Below are 20,000 nucleotides of genomic sequence, written 5' to 3'. Positions count from 1 at the left end.
GAAATCAGATGTCTGCAGTTCGGCTCTATGCTTTCTTTTTCGCATCATTTCGAGAACGTATCTAGTTGTGGCAGAAAGTATGCCTCAGATTGCTGCTATTGTTCTCCCATTATAAGTCTATAACTTCTAGGGACATTTATGGTCTTGATGAAATTAGTGTTAATGGTACTTCAATAGTTTACTTAAGCCTCACGACCGTAGCCGTGATTTAGACTATCGTCGGAAGATGTACCATTTACCTAATATCATGAGCTGTGCTGCAGTGGAGAAATTCCTGAATTGCCTCTAGTGTCTTGTGCCATTGGAATAGTCGGTGCCATTTATTCTGCAGAAATACATTATCTATGTTATGCTGAAGCTATACTGTATTTCATTGCTTTGAACCAGATGTCTCCCATTATTGTTCAGCAAAGATGTGCAACTCTTTCCCTGACACCATCATGGATACTGATGCACTCTTTTTCTGTTTTATAATCATACTGAAATAAATTGTTGACACGTTATTGACATTATTATCACGTATATACTTTTCAGATAATCATATGATGGTTTGGAAGGGAATGGAAATCCTTTTCACAAGAATGAATTTTTATTCTCAGTTATGTTAATCAAATAGCGTTTTGTGAAACAGTTACTTTGAAATAACAATCTATCCTCTTTAAAATGAGTGACCAATCATACAATAAAATGTATGGTGTATGCATAGTAAAGAAAAGGTGTCCATAATGCCACGGCGCAATTTAAAATACTTGTAGCTTCGTCACTACACATGATAGAATTAATCTGTAAAATGGATAAGAAAGCTAGATGCATCTAGTTTTCCGATCTTCTAACGTTTTATATATCATTTGTTTTCTCAAATATTTTTCACATTTCCTGAAACAACAAAATTACTTCTTTTCAGAACTACTGTTGACCATGGCTTCACTAGATGAGAAAGTAAAATTGCGTTGTTTTCTTGGCTTAGCTAAAATATATTGCCGCTGTCCAAAGAAGCACAACACACGAATTGCGTAGCCAGATGGATGAAGAAATTTAAGGAAACGGGTTCTGTTACTGATAAACCACGGTGTTTCAGTCCGTGTGTTAATGAAGGAAGTGTAGCATCTGTAAAACAATCCTTTGAAAGAAGTCCGAGAAAGACTCTAAGACGAGCATCTTTGGAGAGGAGGCATTCAAAATCTAATGCGCATAAGATTTTTCGGAAAACCTTAAAATGAAATGGTACAAAATCCAACTGCATCAAATGTTGTTAGAAGAGGATTATAATACACAACTTACTTTCTGTCATCAGTTCAATGAAAGATTTAATACTGATTATGCATTTTTTAATAATTTAATGTTCTCTGGCGAAGCAACATTCCTGTGTGGTGCTTATTTATCTTACTGGGTTGTAAACCATCTATGGACAGAGACAGCAATTTTAGCTCAGCCAACCAAAGGGCCCAGTTTACTTTCACTTCCAGTGAAGCCGTGGGTCAACAGCAGTTTTGAAAAAGAAGGCATTTTTAAGTTTCAGAAACTGTGAAAAATATTTGACAAAAAATTCAGAAGTCCACAAAAACTAGACACATCAAGCTTTCTTATTCTTTTTACAGATTAATTCTATCTTGTATTGGTACGAAGCTACAAATATTTTAAATTACACCATAACTTTATGGCCACCCTGTATATTAAGTTTGCCAAAGATGGAATCGTTTGAATCTATATCCTCGAAATCCATCAGCATATCAGTCTAATGAAGTGTTCGCCTATTGAACTTTCTGAAAGTCTGGAGCATCAAAACAACCGCCCACCATCTCCTATTGCTCGTAAGCAAGTCTGATAAACAGAACCTCTCGACCCTATAATCCATGATTTCCGCCCAATATCGCGAGTAAACAATGGGAATCATGTTACTACATCAGGTTTGATCATCCATGATGCAAGGCTGAAGAGGGAATACACAAACACACACACACACACACACACATACACACACACACACACACACACACACACACACACACACATATATATATATATATATATATATATATATATATATATATATATATATATATATATATATATATATATATATATACATATACATATACATATATATACATATATATACATATATACATATATATACATATATATACATATATATACATATATATATATATATATATATATATATATATATATATATATATATATATATATATATATATATATATATATATATATATATATATATATATATATATATTTTATATATATACATTTACATAATTTTTATTTTATCATGTATCATTTAGGGTGTTAGTGCCGTCAGTGGACTGTAAGGATTGCCTTCGGCCCCCAACAGCACCCACTTTTTGCCTGTCATTTATCTCTATTCCTTCTTCCTTCCTTCAGTCTTGCTGTCCAGCCTATTTAATTATTACTTCTCAGTGTAACTGTGAGGTTTTCTCCTAATTCCTCTCTTAGATCCCTTTACTTCATCTTGCTTGTTTTTTGCCCAACCACTTAAACTCCCTCTTTTCAATGTCTTAAGCGCTGAATGACAGAAAGTGCCCCGATGCTTGACTTGACAGCCTAAATTTCATAAATCATCACAGATCACCCATTCGTAAATTAACTGATGTATCGTGGATGAACCTCGTCTAAAAATCTTTTACAGCGTTGGTTGCCTTTACATATACGCAGAAGTTTCATTAACAGTTCATCGAATTTCCAACACACATCTCAATCTTGAACCTCTCATCACGATCCCTGAATATCAACGCCCTTTCGGTCCGTTATCTTTTCTAAACCTTTCCGGTGTTGTTCTGGCGTGGTCTTTTTCCTTTTTCCTCCAGGCTATGCCCTCACATTCTCCACCCGACCAAATATTCCAAAGGACTCTGATCCAAACTTTCTCTTGCAGTAGCTCTACCACTCTTGCTTATCTCCTCATTTCTGACTGTTTATTTTTTATACCATGTATGCAATCAGACATTTTGCTTTTTCATTCAACAGTCACACCTTACTTCCATGAAGGAGAGTTGGTTAAACAGTTTTTCCTTGCAATACAACCTTTCCTTCTATAGACCTCAAGTCACCTCCCAATCTTTTGCACACATTTTCCTACTTTGCTTACTTTACTGACTCACATCTTCCGCCACCCTCCAATCATCCCTTGTATTATTTACCATTAAATACTTTTATAAATGAAACACTTTTGTTCTTCTAGCATTCATTGCTACACCTTACTGGTATAGATTCATCCCACAGCGTCATTTTGCTTCCATTTATTCTCAATCACTTTCAAAATCGTTCACTAGTTTCTAAAAAAAAAAAAAAAGGCTTGAGTTTAGAGGGACAAGTAATTTGCAGTTTCTGATAGAGACTTTAATTACTTTCTCTTTGTTCACTTGCTGATAGAGACTTTAATTATTTTCTCTTTGTTCTGAAGTCATTTCAAAATCTCTGCAAAGGCAAGTATATATGATGGTCTACATACAGTATCAGAACGTAGAAAGCAGAATTTAATAACAGAGTTACAAACGCGATAACTGTTCTCTTAGTACCCTGTTATCTTATCATTTCTATTTTGCCCTTGCTAATACTCCTTACGTGCATTATGGCCTACTAAAAACCATCGATTTAGCGGTTTGTTGCTTATGAAAAACTGATCCTACTTTATTTTTGGTTTAACTTTTATGTTTTAGCATTGATTTGTATACAGTGATTTCTCCATATATCTCCTAAGTACCGTTATTTTTTTAGGGTACAGAAATTATTCTCTTCAGTGTTTGATAATAGAAAACACTTTTTTTCATTTATAGTCTACGAGCTTGAGACTGGAAAGTTCGCGTGTGTGTTTTGTCTTTTTCTGATCGATACTTTCATATTATTTGTAATTAAGTTATTGGCAACCAAGCAATATAGAGATGAAAGCAGAGGTTTGAGATGAACGAAAACCGGAGGGTTGAATGAAAACGCTGCCGTCCTCTAAGCCTCAAGTAATTATGTAAAATACATACCTAATTAACCTTAAATGCAGGAAATATTGGTCAGACATGTGCAAATGTTAAAAAAGCACTTGGCAATGAAGGTGGCAAAGCGCAATTCTTTGATATGACTAACCATGATAGCCTAATTACTGTCATTACTCCTTTTGGAATTTGCATATTGCACAGTTGAACGTCTTTTTCATATGACATAAATACGTTAAGTGGATTTAATAAACATCTGCAAATAGATCTAGATTGAAAACTTTGTTTTGTTTATAATTGCCAGCTTTTCATTTTAGGAAAACAGGATTTTCTCGCTACACGGTCCGAATGATTTCGTGGAGTCAATAAAAAATTCATAGTCCATTTAATCAGTTTCGAGAGATCCTACTGAATTTAATGTCATTTTATTATTACGGATTGTCGCTAGTTTTAAAGCAAGGTGTCAGGTTGTTTGCTTAGAAATCTACTCTAATTGAAACATTTAACCTCAGGTTCTAAGAGTAATGAAATCCAGTTATTTTTCATGAGGCAAAAGCGCAATGGATGTAATTTACAGACACGAATATTGAAGTCGCTCGTCATCTTTCCTACCTCTGATAACATTTTGTATTTCATATTCGTAGAGTGTCACTACATTTGCGCTTTAATCATGTTCTTCCTTTTCTCTTCCTACGTCTTCGAAGTTGCAGCTTTTGCTCTTGCGCAGAAGCTCTTATAAAGTGTCTGGCCATTTTTGTTCCCATATCAATTGCGTGCGACTCGATTTCAAACGCTGCCCCTTTGTTTTATTCTACAGTGACTAAAAAATTGCCATCATCCCTTTTAAAGCAGTCCTTCATATTTATTTTGATGGATCACCCTCGTCAACTTCATAGCCAGGCCGTCCATCAGTGCTTTATGGGAGCGCCGCTTGGTAAAAATGATATTGGACCATTGCACCATTCCTGGTTTCCACCTCTGGATTTTTAGTTTTCTGTAAAAGAAGGCTATTGTGATGGCTTTGTCTGTCCGTGTGCACCTTTTCTGTCCGCTCTCAAATCTTAAAAACTACTGAGGCTATAGGCCACAAACTGGTATGTTGATCACCTGCCCTCTAATCATCAAACATGCCAAACTGCAGCCCTCTAGCCTCAGTAGTTTTATTTTATTTAAGGTTAAGGTTAGCCATGATCTTGCGTCTGGCACCGCTATAGGTGCCAACAACACAGACCGCCACCGGGCCGTGGCTGAAAGTTCCATGGGCCTCGGCTGAGAGTTTCATTTGCCGTGGCTGAGAGTCTCATACAATATTATACGCTGTACAGAAAACTCGATTGCCCCGAAGACACTCCGGCACACTTTTTGCTTGTTTCATTTCACGTCCAGCTGTGTTACCGGTGGTGGTTTATGGTAATGCAACGAAATTACTACGACAGAAGTTACGAAAAAAACAGAAGTGTTCTATACATGTCAAGTAAAGTGAGTTATACGGGCTTGTCAAAACGAAATCCAAGCATCTAATTTTCAAGTACCGTTGTGGTCCTGAAGTATGACTTTCGGTATTCCAAAACTTTTCAAAGGCTTTAAGGTATATATATCCTTTCTTTCAAATTATGCAGGATTCAAATAATCTTTGCACTTCTCATTCTCTTATTCACCATCTTTACAATACAAATATATCTTTCCTTTTTATTCTTTCACCTTCCATTTACCCTCAAGCATTTCCGGGTTGTTTTCTCGTTTGAAATTCTCTTCATTTGATTCTTCGTTTTAGCTAGTCCTAATTTTCTCAATTTTTCATTTTCCTTTCTATAACAACGGTATTGTCGTTAATCATTTGCTAATACTTGTTATAAAGAAGGATTTAGCCATTAAATTGATAGAATGCTTAATCAACCGTTCGTTTATTGTATTCTTTTTCAGCGTCACTAAAAGTTTAGTATTTTATGCACTTATATATTTCTTTTTACTGGTATTTCCTGCAGTCAAGAACAGAAACTCTGACAAATATATTAGGATAAACATAGTCGATTATGCACTGCAGAAAAAAAAGAGGGGTTAAGTTACTAGATACGGTTGTTCGGTTCTAATCGGGATTAAACCTTGCACTGTGGAAAAAGGACAAGAGTTTGTTTGTAGAGGAGTCCAGAGGTCCAGTCCATAACAGAATCATTATTCCATTTACCACCCCATCACACTGACGAGTAACCTCTGGGCAATGGTTCAAAGCGGGCACGAGATCGGCTCAATCTTAACCAACTTAGGAGCCTATTATTATATTGGGATATCATTGCAAGGCCCTAATTTGATTTCCTCTAGCATTTTTAGTTTTCTGTAAAAGAAAACTATTGAGATGTTTTTGTCTGTCCGTCCTCTCTTTTTCTGTCCGCACTTTTTCTGTCCGCCCTCAGATCTTAAAAAACTACTGAGGCTAGAGGGTTGGGAAATGATAAGGTGATCATCCACCCTCCAGTCATCAAACATACCAAATTGCAGACCTCCAGCCTTGGTAGTTTTTATCTTATTTAAGGTTAAAGTTAGCCATAATCGTGAGTCTGGCATCGATAGAGGTTAGGCCACCACCGGGCCGTGGTTAAGGTTTCATGGGCAGCGGCTTATGCGGCATTATGCTGAGGCCACCAAAAAGATAGATCTATTTTCGGTAGCCTTGAGTGTACGCTGTACAGAAAACTCGATTGCGCCGAAGAAACTTCGGCGCATTTTCTAATTGATTTTACCCTCATCATCTCTAACACCAAGAGATTTATAAGGCCTCTGTGAAATTCCGCCACAAGTGTTTTTCCTGTGTTAACTCTCCATAAATCTCCAATCATCTTCTGCCTCCCGTCTCATGATCTATCCAAAGTAGGTCTGAGTCTTCATCTGGCCTGGTGCCCGCAGGAGCCAACCTGAAACTATCCATTACTGTCTCCCAGGGTTTGTGCAAAGGACTTGTCCAAGCCATCCCCATCTCCCCTTCATCGCTATAGCATCCACATATGGAACTTCAGTAATTTCCCTTTTTGTTTCATTTATCAGCCTTATAAATTTTGGCATAACAGTTATGGAAAAAAGTTCTAGATGTACTGTAGTTCTAGCTTGAGGACATTTTCTTGGTATTTAATCAACTCTCCTTATGTCTTTGCATAACAGCTTCATATAATCTGACAATTATAGTAGAATATTGTTTTCTTTGCTATTTTTTATTTATCTGTAGTTCTTTAAAACATTATTTAGATGAAACAACTTTCAAACCATAATGTAGGAAGTTTCATTTAAAACTTTCCTTAGGAAAGAGCTCTGCCAACTGTCACTGTTAAACAGAAAATGTAGTAAATATAGAATCCGTAAGAATGTTACTCAGTGTTTATTAAACTTATTGCGAGAAAAGTTCTAACGAATGTTTTCTCTTTTTTTGTCCATCAACCGAAGCAAATTCATATCCAGCTTCTTCGAAACCATATTTATTTTGATGAAAAATGAGGCAAGATTTCAGGTCAGTTTATTACTAGAAATACGAAAAAAAGGCTATTAAATGAAAACAGAGATTCTTTGTGAAGACCTTTCATCGACACAAGATTGGTTTCCATTCACTTTCATGTACGAGCACAGTTTTTGGCATTAATACTGACGACGAAAGCCTCAGCAAGTAAGCAATTATCGGAGCTATTACTTTAGTTTCAGATGACGTCATTTTTTGAAGCCTAGTTCAGTAAATAAATGTAATTCTCGGAATGTTCAATTGGGACTTTGAATGATGCGATTTCTACTATGCTATTCCTTGCTCGTTATTATTTCGCAGTTATCTGACATTTCTAACATCAGATCAAGAAAGAAGTACAGAAATTAGTAAGAGTACCTCATTGCTTTTGGAATTCCTCACTGCTCCTCAAGAGACTTCAGAACCTCATATTTTTTTTTTATTTATGCACAATGAAGGCGCATCTGCTTACGAATAAAGGCGCAGCAATTTCAGCTCTTGAATGTCTTAGAGCCTAAGTAGTGGTCTATGACTTAATCGACACGAGTAGAATATTATTACAACTTGGAGTTAACTGCATTCTCCTTCATGTATGTACACCCCAGAAATACGCCTTTTACTGAGGAGCTTCGTTACGAAAACTTTATCCCTAGCAACGTTTGGATATAAAAGAAAAAAAGACATATTTATAATGAATTTATGCTTACTGGCGTTTCCAGGCGAGTAATAACCGTTACTAAAACTATATTTACATCCCATTTAGTTCTTTCTCCGCTTTGCCGCAACCCACCTGCAAAACTGCCTGGGTTCAATTCCAGTGTAGGACGCTACACTCTTGGCCTAAGTAGTGAGTTACGTACGTAGTAATTTCATTTTTATATTCGTCCATCTACACAACACACACACACATACACACACACTCTGCACCCACACACCCACACACACACACACACACACACACACACACACACACACACACACACACACATATATATATATATATATATATATATATATATATATATATATATATATATATATATATATATATATATATATATATATATATATATATATATATATATTTATATATATATGCACAATAAAATCTAGAATGCACAATTTTCATATCTGTCCAAATCCTGTGTAACTGGTCACTAAAAGTAATGTAATATTAGCACAGGTGTTCAATACTATTAGTAAACTGAATTAAACAGCAGTGGACATTGTGTTATTGTGTTTATAGTTTAAAACTCTCGTGGCAGATCAAACTGACATTTCAGGAAATAAAGCGAGAGACTTTATTTACAATTCAAAACAAAATTATTAGAGTAGATGATAGCAAACGTTTCATACGGTAAACCTCTCAGCAGCAAACTTACTTCTCGAGAGCCCCAGAATGAAAGACAAGTAAACCATAAGCTTCTATAAACCATAATGGCCCAAGCTATACTTTGCTGTATCAAGGTCACAAATCAGAAGCAAGGTAGATTTTCGCTCTCCCATAAGCTCGTTTCTTACATGTATATCTATTTTTGTTTTTTGTTTTTTTTTTTAGATGGAGGTAGGTGCAGGTTATCTGGGTTATTTTATGTTTTCTATATTGGGACCAGATTTATTACGAGACGATCAATGATAAAAGTAAATCTCCAATGAACACAATTTATATATTCAGATATTGACTAATGGAACCCTAGGAGATTGCCGGGACGTTTAGATTCGGTTCTCAATTGTAAGGGATTTGAGCACATACTGGGGCACTGGTTCCCTCTAAAATATAACTATGAGTGAAGCGGGTATGGCCAATCCTACGCCGTGTGAGGATGATCTCAAATCTTCTGTTACGATTAAAACCCGAACTCCAAAAATCGATACTCTTCTAATCTTTCTGTACTTCCTATTTGTGGATAAAATGGGGAAGTCCATCTCTGCTGCCATTTTGTACGAACGTATCGTCTGATAACTGAGCGCATATCCAAATGTGGCACCTTATTAGTTAGGAACATCTTGTGGCATCCTTTGCTTTGCTATCAGCCAGTTCGTTCCCTTCTAGAACAGTTTGCCCAGGAATCCAACAAATCTTTACTGTTTTGTGGCGAACAGAAAGATAAAAAAGCCATTCTTGAGCCTTTTGAATTAAGGGTTGGGTAGGGTTAAACTTCTTTAGGGCTTTCTAAAACACTCCTTGAGTCGCTATATATTACTGAGGATTTAAATTTCTTATCAGATGCAAGATTTAAAGCATCAACTATGGCTATTGCTTCAGGAGTGAAAATAGATGAGGAGTCTGATAACTTTTTTTATATATGATTCCCCCTCACACACCACTGCACATCCTACTCCATCTTCCGTATGCATGACAATGCCAGCATTTCAGCCATATGTACCATAGCCTCAGTCATACATTGTATATCAATTTATATGTATATATTCATCTGTCAACAAACACAAATGATTGTGTGGTGACCTTTGTTTTCGTTCGCTTGGTGTCAGGCGCTACACTTCCGCTCGCTATAGTTATTGACCTGTCTGTTTGTTGTCTGAATAAATTTTTAGGCGCTGACTCTTGCTCACGCCTTTGCTACAAAGTAAAGCGTTATACCGGAAGTCAAATAACTCTTGATTTTCTTTTTATAGAAATTCAGAACACAAGTATAGTTTTAAGGTAAGCTGTGATTTAGTACCAAGAAAGAGAGAGAGTTTTTCAGTGCCTCTGTGTTATATCCATATGTTGCCAACACAGTCATGAATAAGTGCCCCTTCATAAATCTGAGTTCTCCAAGTTTTATAACCGAGGGTAGGTTCCTCCCTATCATGGTACCCTGCTCTAAAAAGACATATGGACGCTTTGCAGTTTCCTTTTATTTCGTTGTAGAAAAGCTGGAAAGTCTTTTAATCTCTCAATATAGAATTAATCATCATTGTTGTCCTTCAAAATAAGATTTTTTTTTCTATACCCACGCTTATTCGCGCTTCCCAAACAGTTCTTTGACACTAAAATTTACGCTCCTAGTCTAAATTCATTTTCGGGAGATACATGTTCAACTGAACTTTTCCGAGTTGTATTCTTGCATTCTTAGAGTGTTATTATAAAATTCTTCCAAGCTCACTGAACGTCTGAAATACAGTTGTCTCCAAGTCAGTGGATGACATGTACCTAAATTCCTTCTTCATTCGCTATCGAGTTGTTCATGAAGTTTCTTTTCAAAACATCAGTGTGTAAAGTGATATTACCTGGTCCTCAAGGAAGATATAATTATCATTGGAAAGAATCATAAGTTTTATGTTTTATAACAGAAGTCCATTCCCATCGTCTCCAGGGGAACATGGGTCAGTTCATCTTTGGGGTCCAGAAGGGGTGCCTTCATTTTAAGGTCTAAGGACTAAATGTTTTAACACAATATACCAACAACGACTGTCTATAGAAGAAATGTCAAAGCCACCATATCCTTTCCTACCAATATTAACCACTTTTGGAGAATTTCGATGAACAGTGAGAAATTCACATATAACAGAAACTTTCCTATATGTTTCAAGATTATTAGAATCAATTATTCCTTCTTAGCTGAGAATTAGCATCCCCATTCCGTTTAAGTGCCACGATTCCTCACTGTCCACTGACAAGTGTCTGATTTTTAGTTTTCTGTAAAAGAAAACTATTGTGCCAGCTTTGTATGTCCGTCCACCCTCAAATCTTAAAAACTGCAGCCCTCTAGCCTCGGTAGGTTTTATTTTATTTAAGGTTAAAGTTAGTCATAATCGTGCATCTGGCATCGATATAGGACAGGCAACCATCGGCCCGTGGTTAAAGTTTCATGGGCCGCGGCTCATACAGCATTATACCGAGACCAGTGAAAGATGGATCTATTTTCGTTGGCATTTTTTATTTGTTTTTTTCTGTAAAATGACAGAATGGTCTTCCTGGCAATATCATGGATACCGCTGGTCAAAATTATGTTGTCATAACTTTGGAAGTACTGTGCACCACTTGTTTAGCTTTTCCTTTTAATATAATGTTATTTTCCATCCAACAAGTCATTTATACATATCAATCTATTTTCATATCTTTCCTTCTCTACGTTTAACCTGAAAAACAACATGTTACAGTTGTGTGCAAAATTAATGTATAGGCATTTTTAATAATAATAATAATAATAATAATAATAATAATAATAATAATAATAATAATAATAATAATAAATGCATAAATCTGCTCGCTCTTTTGTCTAGGAAGTCTCTCGCCTTTGATGTCAAAGAAGAAACGATAACGTGGGACAGCCATCAAAAACATCGGTCGTAACGATGACAAACATCCGGTTTCTCAATGGAGCTTTTCATTCTTTTTCCTTTTATCTTGGGTCCAATACCCTTTGATAGAATGCCTCTGTCGTTCATAACTGCCTACTCTATTCGTCTTTGTGCATTAACAAAGGCAACATCCCATTATCTCTTTCCTTTTCGAAGCCCGATCGCTTCTGGTAAATTTCACAGTCAGTTTCGTGATATCGTTCACTGTCCTGCTCAAGAACTGTTTTATAAGGAAATCTTTAAGAATATGTGTACGTATATATGCATTAACTTTAGAGGGTAATAATAGCTGAATCCATGAATTTAAACAGCTAGTGAAAAGACAGGCTTATTACCTAATGATATAGCATTTATTCCAGCGAAGTCATTTTCTCTATATCTTTATCAGTACCCTTATCTCTTAAAAGACCTGTCGTAAGCACTGGACATTTTTATTGTTTAAAATTCGGCCGGTTCCCATCCAAGCTGTTTTTAAGAGCGTTAAAAATTTTTTTAACAAAATTTTCAGTCCCAAATTGGCTGCACCTACTGCTCCAAAACTGCTTTTTTTTGGTCAGTCTTCCAGTAATACATAAAAGGTCTTTTTATAAAGAATTATTCAAAACCAGCAAACGCCATATTCCGGCTACTAAATTAAAACTAATATCAAGAAAAACTTTAACGATCGGGTTTCTATTCAAGTACAAAGAAAAGCTAAGCCCACTAATGACCTGCGATTGTAATGTACACATTCACTTGCCCCAGATGTGACCTAGGGACGTGTGTCGGTTGCACACGGAGGTTGCTGAAAGAGGTCGAACCCTCAGTTCTCTAATATACGCGTCCATGTACTTAAATGTAAACATAAAATAAAATATGATGATTTTAAGATATTTGGTAGAGCCTCGAATGACCAACTTTTAACGGTTTTTAATCATAATTTATTAAACAGAACCTTCGCAGTTGAACTCCCAGTCCTCGGCCACGCAGAGCTCTATACCTAACGTGAGTGTTTCTGAAAGCCCAAGGTGCCCTTCGTTGTGCTTCTCTTCCGTATTACAATGCTTGTTAACCAGTTTTAATCTTTTAATGATGATTGTAGTCTTTGATTTTCATTTTTTTTGTCTGAGTCATTTTCATGCTTGTAAATTTCCTTTTTAGACTTGAAAATGTGACAATTGTGGTCCAGAAACGTCGCCAATCATCTCATTTCGACATGCCTCTCTGCTCCGACTTCAAGTATATATATATATATATATATATATATATATATATATATATATATATATATATATATATATATATATATATATATATATATATATATATATATATATATATATATATATATATATATATATATATATATATATATATATATATATATATATATATATATATATATATATATATATATATATATCATATATATATAATATATATATATATATATATATATATATATATATATATATATATATATATATATATATATATATTATATATATATATATATATATATATATATATATATATATTATATATATATATATATATATATGTATATATGTATAACTGAATCACGAAAATATGGAGCGTGATGAATATATAAATAAAGATAAAATCCCGATGGAAACGAAAACACTGGAGTGCAGCACTCAGTGTTTCCATTCTTTAAATGGATTTTATCTTTATTTATATATATATATATATATATATATATATATATATATATATATATATATATATACTATATTGTAAGTAACGCCAAAATGTTTAGAAACTCTTCTCCTTCCCTGCTTTGGGTTGGTTTGAACCTTTGAGTCGGAAATAAGGGCTCCAGAGAAAATATAATAGTTTGAGGACCAGTAATCTGCTTTGCACCGTTTTCTTTGGTACAGAAAGATGAAAATACCATTTTCATGAGATAAAGGTGCTCTGCAATGTGACATCGGCCCCTACCCCAGTCCAGAAGAAGGTGCGCCAGCGCAGTGGCCCTTCCCACACGCTACCTAGGCTTGCCGAGAACAAGTCCAGTCTCTAGCTGCTGCCCTCCTCCGCCGTCGCCACGCGGGATCCCATCATGCCCTGTGTGTTCCTGGTGTCCATCTGACAGCCTTAGAAGACTGCAAGGGGGATTTGCAAGTTTCAAACGCGAGCTGACATTAAACGGCGGCTTCTTTCATCGTCCCAAGGTCCCTTTTCCGCCCCAATTCACACTTGAAGAAACACGCTGAGGGAGGCTACCATTTGTCCACGCTCCTACACGTGTTTCTCGGCAGAAGACGTCGTCATCCCTGGGTGCCCTCGCTGTAAATGTGGTAATGTACCCAAAACGAGCTAAGAAGCGACGCCTAGCTCCTTTGCATTTATTAATCTCTGGGCCTATAACTTTGTGTTCTCGATATTCCTTGGTTCCGCCAGGCCCACGTGTTCACAGCTTTTTTCCCTCTGAGTCACAAGTAACGCTCAGAGTCCTGCTATGCCTTCTTAGTGCACCCTCGAGTAATCTAATCCCAAATTCCAGCATTAGATGTGTAATGGTCCAAATATCGTTTCAGAAAGACGCCTGTAGCAGAATATCCTGGTCCGTGTTCTGAGATTCCTTAAGCTCCTCTCTTCGGGAGAGGATCACGGCAGCACTTACCGGTTTTCAAAGCACTTCTTTGACCTTGTGTTATCAACATAACTATTTTAGATCTCACGTGGTTTCATGCACTTCCCTCAGTAGAAGATTTCCTGCCTGTGCATGCTTCCTTTTTTATTTGTGTTTTATATGTCCTGCATTTTACATGCGCCATTTGAGTAAAGTAATATCCGTGGTTACAGATCCACTGCACCAGGGAAACATATAAAAATGGTGACTGACCAGTGATTCTCGTAATGATTGCATCCCCTTCCTTGTTGTTTGTGTTGCACCTAGAATCATGCACTCACTGCTCAGCTAAGCTGATACACAGAGCAGATTACTAAACTTTTAAAGCCAGCAAGCCGCCAAGGAAATTCTATAAGTAACCGTGTTTATTTAGCGTAGACGCTTTAGAAAACGTGACTAGTCCAGAATTTTTTTATAGTAGGCATGTCCGAGGAAAACGAGAGAGAATCGCCGAAACTTAGCTTTGAAGCCTCTTGTACGCGGCCAAAGGCCATTCAATTATTAGGGTTATACAGGTGATAAATCATTAAAGGAATAGTGCATATTCCTCTCCTAGAAACGAGTGATTCAAACCGAATCATTAGATAAAAAGAGACCTCGACAACCACGTGTTTGTGTCAGATTTAGCATTACGATGCATTTTTACCCTCTCTCTCTCTGTTTTAGAAATAGGAGCGAAAGTGTATATTATACGCCAGGTACGAAAAGGTCAACAACCGTGTTTACGTCGTTCATTCATTTGGCAGACGGCCTGACCGTCCATTCCATAATCGTTAGAAAAAACATTTGTTTGTCGATTTGCTTCGCTCTTACCAAATTGTTTTGCATTGTTGTGGGTCTGACATTATATGTTCTGTATATTGTTCTGCTTTTTCAGGTTTTGTTTTTGTGCTGTTACCATGGCTGCGGTGTTGGTTTATCTGTTGTGATTGTGGATGGCCTCTACCTAATTGTCCTTGGAGAATACTTCTATAAGTCACAAAATCAGCGCCCTCGCCAGATTGGACGTCGTTTCAGTGGAAATCTCGGCGCCTATATATTCTATTTCGTCCCCAATAAACTACGTGTGTCGTCGGTCCGTTGGTAGACCACCATTTTCCATTCAGTCCCCAATCAGCCCGTTTTGTCGCGGTATCAGGAGAGACATAGATCTCTATTCATCCCTGTTTTCAGCCTGTTTGTCGTTACCTTGGGACTAACTTGGCAACCCATCGTCCCCAATCAGCCAGCTTGCCGGTAAACCGGGAGACTAACTATCGCTAATCTTATCGTCCCCAATCAGCTCGCTTGTCGGTAAAACCGGGAGACCAATCATAATCACATTTCGTTCCCAATCAGCCCGTTTTGTCGGTAAACCGGGAGACCAACTGGCTGGCAATCTTATCGTCCCCAATCAGCCCAAGGCTTCGTCGGTGGTAAATCGAGACCAATCATTGCTAATTTATCGTCCCCAATCAGCCTGTTCGTCGGTGTAAAATCGGGAATAAACGCTTAATTCATCGTCCCCAATCAGCCTGTTTCGTCGGTAAATAGGGGAGACCAATCATCGCTAATTCATCGTCCCCAATCAGCCTGCTTTTGCTGCAAACCGGAGACCAACTACTAATCTATCGTCCCCAATCAGCCTGCTCCATCGGTAAATCGGGTGACCAATCATCGCTAATTCATCGTCCCCTAATCACGCCCGCTTCGGTTAAAAACTGGAGCCCAATCATATTGCTAATTCATCGTCTCCAATCAGCCTGCTTCGTCGGTAAACCAGAGAGCAATTGTTAACTTATCGTCCCCAGATCCATTGTTTCGTCGGTAAATCGGGAGACCACCACAGCAATTCATCGTTCCAATCAGCCTGCTCCGTCGGTAAATCGAGACCAATCATTGCTGGCCCATCGAACTCAATCAGCCTGCCTGGTCGGTAACTTGGGAGACCAATCATCAAGCACCATCGTCCCTGACCCGCCTAAGCCGGTCGGTAAATCGGGAGGCCAATCATTACTAAATTCATCGTCCCTAATCAGCCTGCCTTCGTCGGTGTAAACTGAGACCAATCATTGCTAACCATCGTCCCCAATCAGCCCGCTTCGTCGGTAAACCGGGAGACCAATCATACGTCCTTTGGAAAAGGCGGTCCAAGATTCCACAGCCTGGGAAATTAATTCTGTGTGTTACTAAGGTCCCTCTCCTGCCTCGCAAAATGTCAGGGTACGGCCCCAGCAGAGCGTAGGATTTCAAGTTCTTCATGTCTCAGGAAGGAACCTGGCCTTCCGGAGAGAACTAAGAGACTAAAAGAGAGAGGATACCGCCATACAGGCAGAAAGACAGGCTCAGGAGAGACAAGTAGAAGGCAGGCAGAAAGACAGGCTCAGGAGAGACTAGATGGCCGCATCAGGCAGGAACGAGAAGAGAAAGACAGGTCTGTGAGAGATTTAGACGGCCGCACGGCAGGAAACCAGAAGCAGAGAGCAGAACGTGAGGCAGAAAGACTGGGTCACCAGGAGAAACGAAGAAGTCGAGAGGGGCGAGGCAGACAAGAGCGTGTCGCACAGCTCCTAATGTAACAGAGGGGTCCTCTTCGCCTCTGCCCCACCTCAGGAATGAGTAGCTCAGCCAGGCTATCGCCATGCCAAAAGTGGACGGAGGCCGAGCCCGGAGGTGGCTCAGAGACAGCGCCGTAGACAGTGTTAAAGGCCTGCCTTCGAGTGCCGCCGCCGAACTTCCAGGTGCTGGGCAGCCTGGAGGGAAGTCTGATTGCTACAGGCTCTCCGCCGGAGGAGAGAAATTGGGAGGTCGACGCCAGAATATTGCCGTGCGCACGCAGATAACCTCCTGAACGCTGGAGGATGGCGCGGGCTAGTGAAGGAGAAGCACCAAACCTGGGCAGATCGGCCTTACAAGTCCGAGCGCGCACGCGTGCCAGTTAAATGGTTTGAGGCCGTACACACCTCAACGCGCGAACAACAAATAAAATAAATAGAGAACTTCCTACTTACACCTCGCCCTCACACGCACATCGACGAGAAGGAGCTCCCCAACCAGCCAGATTATTGGCCAGCATGATCTATGGGACACCCATCACCAGAGAGCTCGCTGCAGCGCAAAATTACTAATCGTCACCGCATCGGGTGCCTTCCGCCGAAGATCGGGCACCGCAGAAGTCTGGCCGGTGCGGGCGGTTCAGGAAAAGATCGGGTATGCCAAGGAGCAATGCCGCAGTAAACCACCGTCTCTCTCCGGATACGCCCCGACAGAGCCGCCGCACTGCCGGGCAGTGCGAAGAGATTTCAGCCAAACCTTTGCAAATGGCGCGGCAAGGTTTATGGCCACTCTTCCCGCGGCAAAATGACCTAGAAATAAGGCAGGAACCCTGCCGTCGCCCAGCAACAGAATCCCAGTCCTTAGCCTCCTGCCGAGGTCCACCGTGGCACCGTAATACTCAGCACGCCAGCCAAGGCATTTGACGACTCTACGCGCAAATTTCATAAGGAGGACACAAAGTTCCTATGGAGTTATACAGACCGACGAAGCTCACACCTGAGGGCATTTAACACTTTAAATGATCCTCCCACGGTCCAACTGAGGTCACCTGCAATTTACAGAGCTAGGACCCTTTACTTCGCCGATGAACACATTCCAGAGACTATGACGTCTCTGGGGCCAGACTTATACGCCCCTTTGCAGCCACAACCACATGGTGTCCCCATTCCTCAATAAACATCCAAATCTGAGTTCAGTGCCTGGCACGGTGAGCCAAAGTAGTGTCGAGGTTTCAGCCAGATCTCCTTCAGGAGAATCTCGCCTTCATCCTCGCCAGTGCTCGCACTGAGCAGTGCTGCTCCTGTCCGTCCAGACAGATGAGACCACTACCACACGCCACTCAGCGCCAGTGCCAACGTCAGTGCCTGAGCTGGTCACCCCTGCGGGCAAGTCGACCCCGCCTCCGGCCGGCCTCGCCCGCCGCAGATTCCTCCATGAAGTCATGATCTGCCTTCTCCTGGGCCATGAACTCTGCGACCATACTGTTAATGTCCGAGATATGAACAGATTCCTGGGCTGTCGCAGCAGCTGACCCAGAAATCTCTCGCTACGCCCCTTTGGCCTCGGGCCTCCGGGACTCTCAAGCGCAAGCCAAGGACAATTGTCCAAGGAGGAGAGAGGTCATGCGGAGTTATCACTGGTGTGGGCGATCGCAGAATGCCAAGGAGCCCTGAGCTCTTCTGGCCTCTGTGCAACCCGGGCATAGTCTCTTCATCTTTGAACGTCTTGGCACTCCTTTCATCCAGGAGAGGGATGCCGGCCTTCCAGCATCTTCTTCCTTTCCCTTTGGAATTTCTATCCTCATCCTTTCTTCTATCGATCTTTCTTCACACTTTCCTCTTTATTTACCACTTAGCAGTTAACATAAGGGATATCATCCCCTTTAAAATGTATAAATCATTTTATTTTTGAAGAAGCAAGAGAGACAGAGTGGGCACGCCTTTACGCCCGCCCTTTGGGTGTCATGGCAGGTGTGGCCAGCTCTCCTGAAGGGGTCGCGATTTGGGTTTTTCCCACCCCGGGCTGAGAGTTAGCTCTGACCGTCAGTTCGTTGGCGATGCAGTTAGAAAAGAAGTAACCACAAATACCACTCTGGTTATCCTTTATTTTCTACGTAGTTATTTACTTTGCATTTAATCTTTTCTTTTTACGAATCTTGTCACAAGACTTCTGCCCTTGCTGAATTTTAACGTTGTTCTTTAATCATACGCGTGCGCTCCGCCCTTTAGTATGAAGTAATATCTTTCCGTTGTTGTTCTGTAGCTTCTTTATTTATTTTTACTTTTTTTTTATTATCGGAGAATGTTATCCTTGTCCATTTTCCCTTCATTTGTTTATTCATTCATAAGTTTAGGTTCATTTATAGCTTACACCTGTTAAAAGCTGCAGACGAAAATTTAGCGCTATTTAAGTTGGGCGAGTTAAAACCGACAATCTTCTTTGTTCTCACAGTTGTCAAGTTCTTGCCCTTCAGATTAGCTGTCGGGAAATATTAGTTATGCTTGTCAGAGAACAATTGAGGTCGATTTTGAAAGAAGAATTAAATCTATTATTACAATTTTGCAAAGGCACATATTTAATACCCACAGGTCATCATTATTTTTTCAGCCTTCACAAGCATACAAGTGTTAAAGTGATGCCTGTAATTCCAGGATAGCGGCTTAAGAATCATGGGTTTACATTTGTTTCTAAATTCCAGCCTGTATGTTTTATTTGTTGTTGTTATTTTGAATTTTATGTTCTTTGTTTATTTTCTTTGATACTTTATTACCCCAGCAAAGTAAATCTAATAAAGAATGGGTAGAAACAGCACTAGGTGTTATTTGAGCACAATTATTCAGCAAAGTTTACTCCTTTATTGTATTCTAAATTGCACTCTGTCTAAAGTAAATCTCAATATGCCATTGATTAGTGTGGCATCAGAGCTACATAGCAAATAAAGTAGAGTAAAGGTTGTAAGTAAAGTAAAAGATATGAATAAAGTCGAACGTTTTCGCTTCATTTGCTTTCTTGTCATTCGCACCTGCTTATAGGTGTGAATAATATTATCTTGCCAGGAGCTGTAAAGAGTAGA

Source organism: Macrobrachium rosenbergii, chromosome 13 (genome assembly GCF_040412425.1).
Source record: "Macrobrachium rosenbergii isolate ZJJX-2024 chromosome 13, ASM4041242v1, whole genome shotgun sequence".
In the NCBI taxonomy this organism is placed as follows: domain Eukaryota; kingdom Metazoa; phylum Arthropoda; class Malacostraca; order Decapoda; family Palaemonidae; genus Macrobrachium; species Macrobrachium rosenbergii.
The sequence above is the reverse complement of the archived record's forward strand: the minus strand, read 5'-3'. Positions refer to the sequence as shown.